This window comes from Protopterus annectens, chromosome 13.part0 (genome assembly GCF_019279795.1).
Source record: "Protopterus annectens isolate FY-2018-M chromosome 13.part0, PAN1.0, whole genome shotgun sequence".
Classification (NCBI taxonomy): Eukaryota; Metazoa; Chordata; order Ceratodontiformes; family Protopteridae; genus Protopterus; species Protopterus annectens.
The window spans coordinates 79,983,695-79,993,671 of record NC_056747.1 but is presented as its reverse complement, the minus strand read 5'-3'; positions in this window follow the sequence as shown (position 1 = coordinate 79,993,671).

The window sequence follows — 9,977 nt, the reverse complement described above, 5'->3', positions numbered from 1 at the left end:
CAGAGCCGCTGTTACAGGTTCTGTCATTAGGAGGCATGCTTGGTTAAAGGAACAGAATCTGCCTGATCATGTTAAAACAAAATTACTGGATGCTCCATTACAGCATGATACCTTGTTTGGTGTTAAAGCAGAAGAGGTGTTGAAGAAAATGGAGGACAAAGCCAAATCTATGCAGACAGTCAATGATTTCTTACAGGTACAGCCTTCAAGATTTAGCAGACACTGGCCTACAAAGAATTGGTCCTTTCCAGTGTCAGACAGGCCACAAAGAGGCAGATACAGATGCCCTAGAGGCAGATCCCAGCCCCAAGGCTCATACAGGTCTAAACAATGGGGTGCTTCTACCTCCAAAAGCGGAGAAGACAAGTCACAGCCATACAGAAAGCAGTCCCAATGACTTCCCCCTGCCAGCGCCAAGCACTTATCTACTAGCAGCTCCTTTAGGGGGAAAACTAGCACTTTTTTCTCAAAACTGGCAGACTACTCACCCAGGACAAATGGGTCTTGAACATAGTGTCACAAAGTTACAGGTTCCACTTTCACACCCTGCCAAGGGCAAACAGTATGCCAGACCTGCCAAAAAATCAATGGGCAGAGGCACAAAAGCAAGTTACATCCCTCATGGACATGAGGGCCATTCAGCAAGTACCACAGCAAGAGCAGGGACAAGGATTTTACTTAGGACTTTTCTTGGTGCCCAAAAGGACAAAGCCTAGAGGCCAATACTGGACCTATCTATTGTAAACACATACCTGGATATTCCAAAATTCAAAATGTTGACTTTGCAGCAGCTTCTGCTCATGCTGGGCAAGAAGGCTTGGCTTGTAACTTTAGACCTAAAAGAGGCATACCTGCATGTCCCAATCAGACAGTCATGCAGAAGATACCTCAGATTCATAGCTGGCTCAATGCACTACCAATTCTCTGCACTGCCCTTTGGCTTATCTACTGCGCCCAGGGTCTTCACAAAATGCCTGGCACCAGTAATTGCATTTTGCAGACAAAGAGGAATACAAATATATCCTTACTTGGATGACTGCCTTATTCAAGCAGAGAACAAGGACATACTACTACAGCATCAAGCATTTGTAAAAAGATTATTAACATGCCTAGGGTACACAGTAAACTAAAAGAAATCAAAACTTGTACCCTCTCAAGAGATAATATTCCTGGGTGCAAGCTTAAATACAACTGCCCAGATGGCTTATCTCATGCCAGACAAACAAAGGCAACTGACTACTTATTTCAAAAGGTTGGCAACAAATACCCAATTAACTGCAAGAAAAAATCTGCAGGCTTTGGGCTTCATGGCATCCTGCATTTTGCTAATTCCATATGCAAGACTGCATATGAGGAAACTACAATGGTATCTAAAAAGTGTTTGGACTCAACATTGCCACAGCCTGGAAACAATAATTACACTCATTCCCTGCCTACAACAGGAGTTTCGATGGTGGGCAAAGGCCTGTCACCACAACAAGGGGCAGCCATTCACCATACCCCCAGCCAGGCAAACATTGACAACAGATGCATCAGATTATGCCTGGGGGGCCCACATGGCAGGAAGATGTATTCAGGGCTCATGGTCCGCAATCCAAATGCATCTACATATCAATCAAAAAGAGATGCTAGCTGTTCAGAATGCCCTGACAGCCCTCAAGGATCTACTTCATCCAGGACAACTACTGATAAAGACGGACAATACTACAGTCATGTGGTACATAAACAAGCAGGGAGGCACACATTCCTACCCCCTTTGCAGACTAGCCATGACTTTGTGGGACACAGCATTGACTTACCAAGTACATCTGCAAGCACAATTCCTGCCAGGAAAGATAAATACTCTGGCAGATGAACTAAGCAGAAACCTCATGGATCCCCACAAGTTGAAATTGGATCCACACGTCTTCAACATGATAACAAGGAATTGGGGATGCCCGGATATAGATCTATTTGCCTCCCCTCACAACTGCCAACTACAGAGATTCTGCACAAGGACTTATCACAAGCAAGCATGGAAAGTGGATGCTCTATCTTTCAGCTGGAAAAACCTAACAGTATATGCCTTTCCCCCACTGCCTCTCCTCCCCAAGGTACTCCTAAAGGTCAGACAAGAGAAGCCAAAAATGATACTGATTGCCCCAGACTGGCCCCGCAAGCACTGGTACCCACTCCTAAGGAACTTGACTCAATGCCCAGCATGGACATTACCTCAAATTCCTCACTTACTGACCCAACAAAACAATCAGATCCTGCACAGCCAACTCAGGACCTTAAATCCAGCATGGCCAATAATGTAGTTTTTCAAAACACACCTCTCTCTAAAGCAGTTATAGATGTTATCTTGGAGGCCAGGAGGCCCAGTACCAGAAAGTCTTATGCAGAAAAATGGAAGAGATTCTGTGCTTGGAACCAGACACAAGGAATTGACATGATTGTACCATATATCCCTCAGATTTTGCAATACTTAACTGAGATGCTGGACAAAGGCCTATCCTTTTCATCAATTAAGATTCATGCATCTGCCATTTCAGCTCATTACAATACAGAGCCACCTCTTTTTTCTCATCCTTTAATAAGGCAGTACCTCAGAGGAGCCAAAAACTTACGGCCTCCAAGGAGATCAACAATACCTGCATGGGACCTCAATTATGTCTTGGAAAAACTCACTCTGCCTCCTTTTGAGCCAGCCGCTACAGCTGATATAAAATTTTTATCATGGAAAACAGCTCTGCTCCTAGCAATAACCTCTGCAAGATGAGTCTCAGAGCTACAGGCACTCATGGCTTTGACACCTTTTATCATTTTCCATCCAGATAGGGTTTCTCTAAGGACAAACCCCACTTTTATGCCTAAGGTAGTGTCCACTGTGGCCCTCAACCAGACTATTCATTTGCCTACCTTTTATCCAAACCCACAGAAAAGGGTGAGAAACTTCTGCATTCTTTGGACATACACAGACAGCTGCGCTTCTACTTGGACAGAACCAAAGCTTGCAGAAAACTGAGCAATTACTGGTAGCATGTGCTGCAGGATCACAAGGAAAGGCTATCTCAAAGCAAACTATTTCAAAGTGGATAGGTCACTGCATTCGTCTATGCTATTCTCAACATGGAAAATCAGTGCCTAAGGGCATTAGGCCACATTCAACCAGAGCAGCAGCCACTTCAGCAGCCTTCCTCAGAGGAGTGCCAACCAAAGACATTTTAGAGGCTGCAACCTGGAGTTCAGTGCATACTTTTACAAAGCACTACCACTTACCACTCTACTCCAAATCCAGGGCAGGCTTTGCCACTGCAGTACTGCAGGGCCTCACTGCTGCTCCTAATTCTATTTAGTTCCGGCCCCAACCTTAGCTTTGGGATTCAACCCAGTTGTAATGACTGCAACAGTGAAACACGATGAACATAGTACAGTTGTGTACCTACCATAAATGTAGATGTTCGAGTGTATTCACTGTTGCAGTCTAGGTTACCCACCCACCACCCCCCTTATCTTTGCTGGACCTTATTTATACTTCTCTATTTCTATACAACCTGTGTGGTGTATTTGCTTGTAGACGAAGGAAACTTGTTACTTAGTGCATGTATGCTTTATTGACATATTTTTAGCCTACCCTTTTGGGGGCACCTGACATCTGGGGCAAGAAAAACTGAAGAAAATGGCGTCGGCTGCATCTTTTATACCCCTGGCGCACTGACGTCAGGGAGGAGGCGACAGCAACCGACGCCGGACCTAGACTTTGGAATTCGGGCCGACTGCGGGGAGCCTGCCAGCAGGATAGCCCAATTTTAATGACTGCAACAGTGAATACACTCGAACATCTACATTTATGGTAGGTACACAACTGTACTTTTCTCTGCATATATATTTGTTTTCTTAAAAAAATGCATGTTAAAAACTTTACTTTCTTTTTGGGACATCTGCCAAGGACTTAAAGAAGTGACTTTTAAAACCTTGCAAATAATAACAAAATACCATAATTCAAAATAGAATGGATCCAACATATATGAGAATAATGACATTCTCAACCATAATGGCTTTACATCATTGCATGTTGGGTATAGTGGTGTGGAAATGGGTTGGGCATACAAATAAAACTTCCCTATGGCAGTGAGTATGATGCTGCAATGGGATGCCTCAGTCGCCTCTCAGGCAATGGAAGAGTTTCGATTTAGGTCCGGGTAGAGATAAGAAGTAACACCTGGAGCCCAAGATTAAGGAGAGACACCAGTGGCAGTCAATGGTCTGTTCCACAGGGACCAAAAGAAAACAAAACAAAATAAAAAAATTGTATATACCATAATTGTTTACCCAGCAATGTACATTAATATAGTTATCCCATCCAAAGAGAAAGATACTTCTTGCCATTTGCCATCAACAGTTGCTGAGTTTTCTAACGTAACAGTGAAGCAGGGCAGTAAGTTCCATAGTAACCATCTTCCAGCACCTAAAAGGCAGGACATTAATGACTATTGAAATCAGCATATACCACTGAATCACCTTGACATGGCTACCTTGCCTATTATTACTAATCTCTAAGATCCAAAATCATACTTTGGATAAGTAAAGAATCTATTCACAGATTGCTTTTGATGACTGTAGTCTGCATTATGCGGCGCATATCTCCAACATTTTGTGTTGTCCCTGTTGCAGTGGGCAAGTACTTTGGGGGACAAGTGCCATGTGTAGTATTTTAAAGTGTACAGAGGGTAGACAAGAGCTCATTCAGTAGTTCTAAGATTTGGTTTCCAGCAGAAATTTTAAGAAAGGTTAACAACATTTGCTCCTATTTACTTGTGTCACTGTTAAAAGCTCACTGACTGCTACTTTACTTCAGGTTATAGACCCTTATTTTATTTATTTAGTTGTTTTGTTTAAAAGGAAATTCCAGTTGGGCACAAGGCCCTTTTTTCACTGGAGGCCTGGGAAGAAAAGCTCCATACACATAAAGTTGAAGAACAATCCATTCTACTATCACATTTTTACATTCTGTGTAAATGTCAAGACATTATATATACATAATAAGGTCTATTTTACATATTCGAACGCTTAAATGTTTGAATCACTAAAGATCAAACTTTAGTGATCGAACATTTAAATGTTCAAATATATTAAAAATGAATATTTAACAAAAAAAAAGTAAAAGTAAAGGGCTTAAGCAGGGGGGCAAGTGGCACCCACCACACCCCCCTGCTACTTAAATGTACCAACTCCGAGATCGCACTTCAGTGTGCTACAGTGCGGAAATGGAAAATTTCCCATTCCCTACACTGTAGAGCAATCTTGGAGTTGGTATATTTAAGTAGCAGGGGGTGCAGGGGGGCTTGCCCCCCTGCTTACACCCTTTAGTTTTAATTTCTTTTCTTTATTATTTTTTTAATTTTTTAATATATTCGAACATTTAAATGTTCGCTCACTAAAGTTCGATCTTTAGTGATTCGAGCATTTAAGCGTTCGAATATATAAAATAGACCCACATAATAATAATACTAATACATAAGACATTATATATTTGTATGTAGTTGTAAGACACATAATAATATAAAAAAGGCTTCCAAAAACATTGATACATATTAGGAATAGTACATTGTGGGAGTGTTTAAACAACACTACAGTTTCAGTACTGAGATGTTTCAACAGAATTTTCAGTACAGCATTTGCTATAGTGGATATATAAAGTGTATACATATATATATATATATATATATATATATATATATATATATATATATATATGTATATAGATATAGATAGATACAGATAGATAGATAGTTGAGCTATAGTAAGATTAAACAGTATATAGAACAGAAGTGGGATAGATATGAAATGAAAGTCTAGAGATAGTAATACCTTACAGTTTTAGTTTTGTACAGCAAAGAGTAAGATGACTTTAAAGAAACTATAGAGTGTAATATCGCAAACATGGTTATAGCTGGGGGAAATACCAACTACAGAGTTTCTTTCTTTTAACCTTATCCTGGAGTATAATAGCAGCATAGCCAAGAGTTAAGATGGAGTTGTTTTAGTTTAGTTTTGAAGATGTGTAGGATTTCAGTGAGTCTAGCAGGGAGTAGGACAGAATTCTAGGTCTTGGAGATGTGGCTGGAATACATAGCATCTCCAGCTATGTTGCTGGATTTTTGAACCATGAGGATATGCTTATCACCAGAGCAGAGTAGCTGGAAGGCATACACCTTTGTATCAAAGAGTGTAGGGCAACCTTTAGGGTGATACACCTGTGCTACTTGTAATTGAGAGAGTGAGGTAGTGGGATAGCTCTTGCCAGTTGTGGTGCTGAAGGGCAATACACTTATGAGAAGAGTAAGCCTTACTGGATGTAAATTGTTCTACTTTACTGCAGCACATAGTCTGTGAACTGAGAGTGTATCAAAGGCTCCTGATAAGTCTAAGAATAGTGCATATACAATATTGCTGTTTTTGCATTTTTGATTGATGATGTTTACAAAGTTGTGTAATACAACATGTGTGCTGTGGTTTGGTCTGAAACCATACTTTTCTGTGTAATCTGGAGGTTGGTGAAAATTGGTGAGCATAGAGGAGTGGGGGAAGAAGATAGGCGGAAGAGAATGTTGTTCTACTACTTTTGCTGAGATAGTGTTTATCACTGTGTAACAGACACAGCTTTGGGTGGTAGTGTTTTTTTTATAGCCTGTTGAATATACAAGTCAAATTTCATGCTATTGTCAATAGTGACACTTAGTAGTTTAGTGATGGCCATTACTTCAATTATTGTGTTATTGGAAGAGATGATTTTGAAGTTTCTTTTGCAATCAGTATTGGACTTAAGGTGAAAATGAGTAGTTTTGTCTTCTTCGGCTTCGGGATGTGGTCAGATTTGGCCAGCCAAGTTTCAATGAAGTTGAAGGCATCCTGACTGAATTGTTGAAGCTGAGTAGCTTTCTAGGCTAAGTATATAATGGTAGAATCATCACCATATAGGATTAAGTTCACATGTTTAACAGCAAAGTGCAAATTGCTAATAAATATGTTGAAGAACAGAGGCCCAAGTATTGATCCTTAGGGTACATCAATAGATACTGCTAGGAAGGTGAAGTAGCTTGATTGCCATTGAACAGCTTGTGATCTGTCTGACAGATAAACTTGGAACCAGATGAGGATAGGCTGGGATAGACCTAGGGATGCTAACTAAAACAGTAGCTTGTCAAGGGAGACTGTATCAAAGCCTAGTGATAAGTCTAAGAATATTGCAACTACAATATTGCTTGTATTGCATTTTTGATTGATGATGTTTACAAAGTTGAGTAATGCAACATTAGTGCTATGAATTGTTCTGAAACCATGCTCGTTATAAAGAATATATTTTGTCAAGGATATGTTGAATGTGGATACATTTTACATGGTTTTAAAGAAGGAGGAAACTATGGCTATGGACCTATAGTTAGAGAGTTTGGTGATGTTAGCTCCTTTGTGAAAGGCTGGATATAAGATAACATTCAGTATATTGACTACTGCTGCATGAGCCTAAGTTATATGGGTTATATCCTGTAGAGGATATAACAGCTGGTCAGCTTCCAAAACTTCAGGGCACCTTCTGTGTGCCCAAACCATTAGTCAGTTTGAGCTGAACTGACTAAGGCAGGTTTGGGCATCAAACCCTTCAAAGCTTACCTGCTGCTAAAGAGAGAGCTCCTCTCAGGGCTTCAGAAGATTGATGGTTAGCTTGTGGTGTTCCATTGTTGGACAGATAAGTCCCCTTTGGGAAGAAAACCTTCCATGTTGTTTTTAATATTTAAATTTACTTTCCTGTATGGGAAAAGTACTTTTCAAGATAGGAGTCTGTGTTTTTACTGACTTGCGTAACTTTACAGTACTTTTAAACAGAATCCCACTTTAGTGTTTGGCGGTTTAAATGTTAAGTTAATTTAAACATTCTAAAACTGTTTTTCTGTGGAGAAACTATGTTTAAATTATCTTTTGGAGCTGGTAAAATGTAGTAGATTGCTTTTTACTGTATTTTTATTGTAAAATTGACTTTGTACATTTTACATTCACTTATTCTGCTTAGTTTCTCAGGAAAGAGGCACCATTTTCAGCTTGACAATGGGACATACTACAGGTCCCATGTTTGGTCCTTCTTCCAGTCACAAAATAAAAAAGTTAACTAAACAGCCTTTGCCACCACAGTAGGATAGCAGTTTGCAGGTGGGTGACTCTGCTGTGATCCTCTGGTGTTTTCCATAGACCCATAATAGACCCGGAGTTAGCAAGGTCCTATATGGCTGTTGGGGTCCCCTTAGTGGGCAAGGTAGAGCCACTTTTGTGGGAGAAGGGGTGGGGAATATGCCCCTACATAACCAGAATGTCATGCCCATCCCTGGGGAAGCTGTTGCTGCCTTTAAAAATCCTGTTTGCTCTAATTTTCCTGAAAATCAGAAACAGAAAACTAAGCATATACCTTCTCCTGCTCCAGTTTTACTCGACAGTATTAGTTTACTAAGTCTGGTGCAGGGTCCTTCCTGCTGTTGACCCTTCTTGTGAAGTGGTTTTGGTAAGGTAAAAAATTATTATTCTTTTCCTGAAGAGATTGAAGAAATTGAATCTGGAGAGAAATGTGATGGGACAGATGTAGGTTTTTCTCCTCAGAATTCTTATTCAGACTCAGAGAACAGCATCTTAGCTGAATCTCTGTTTCTCTGAGACAATTTCCAGAATGTGCAAGTGTTTTCAGTGGGAGAACGCTGAGGTTTCTCAGTCCCTCATAAAATAGTATGAAATGTTACAAATGCAATTCCCAGAACCTCCTCCCATCACTCCAGTGCTGCCATCATTTGAGGATGTATTTGCCACATCCTGTGCTTTCCTTGATAATCAGACTGCTGTACCTAAGAATAGAATGTACAAATTTCACCAGTCTTTCACATTTCTGTACACTCGTCCCCATAACTCTCAACCTCTTTCTGCAAGAAATCAGGACAAAGCCTAAAATAATTGGGGGACAAAGGTCTAAAAATAGGGACAGATTTTAAATATTGCTGTTATAACTTTAGAAATTTGCTAAAATAACAGAATTTGTATTGGAATGAATTTTCTGAATGATATGAAGTCTGAAACTCAAATGTATGTCATTATTTAGTGACTTCAGTCCTCAGTGGTTTGGTAAAAAACAGAAATGTTATGAGGAACAGACTAAACATATGAGGCACAAATCTGGACATTCTGTGAAAATCTGGATAGCTGAGAGCTATGCTCATCCCAGACTTGACCCAACAGCTATAGCTTTAGTCAGTTCAGCTGCTGACAACCATTTTGTTAACACTAATCCTTTCCCTGCTCACAAGAATGGTTAAGTCTGGGAATATGTGTATGCTTCTGCAACTTTAATTTTTAGAATTTTGAATTGTCAGGCTCTCTTCCTAATTGTGAAAGTACAAGGAATGTTTAATCTACACTTCCTTCCTGTGAGGAAAAATCTGCTATGTGTGGTTTAGTTTATTCTGTTTCTCAGGTCACTACTTAATTGTGTAAAGTGTGTTTATGACTTTGTATATACTACATCCAGGGCTGTTGCCAGTGGTACAGTGTTGTGGTGGTTTGCCTGGTAGCATTCTCAAAACCTCCCAGAGGATTTAAAAAATACAGTTTTAAATTTACCTTTGGACAGAGATTGGACCTGGATGCCAAGCCTTTACTTCTAAGTTGGGTGACATAGAATGATTTTCTTACTACCTTGGTCACATGTTGGTCAAAGGCAACATTACTGTCTAATATGTTCCCAGATCCCTGGCTACTGGTTCAATTGTAATTAGCCTGCATGGCAGTTTTCCCAAAAGGCTGTATAATACATTTCTTGGCATTGAATTTTAATCAGTGACTTTGGCACCAGTCATTTGTCTATGTTAGACACTCTTGTAAGATGTTTGTGTCATGGGGGGAATCTATAATAGCTCTGTCATGGGGGGAATCTATGATAGCTCCCAATATGCAGTCATCCG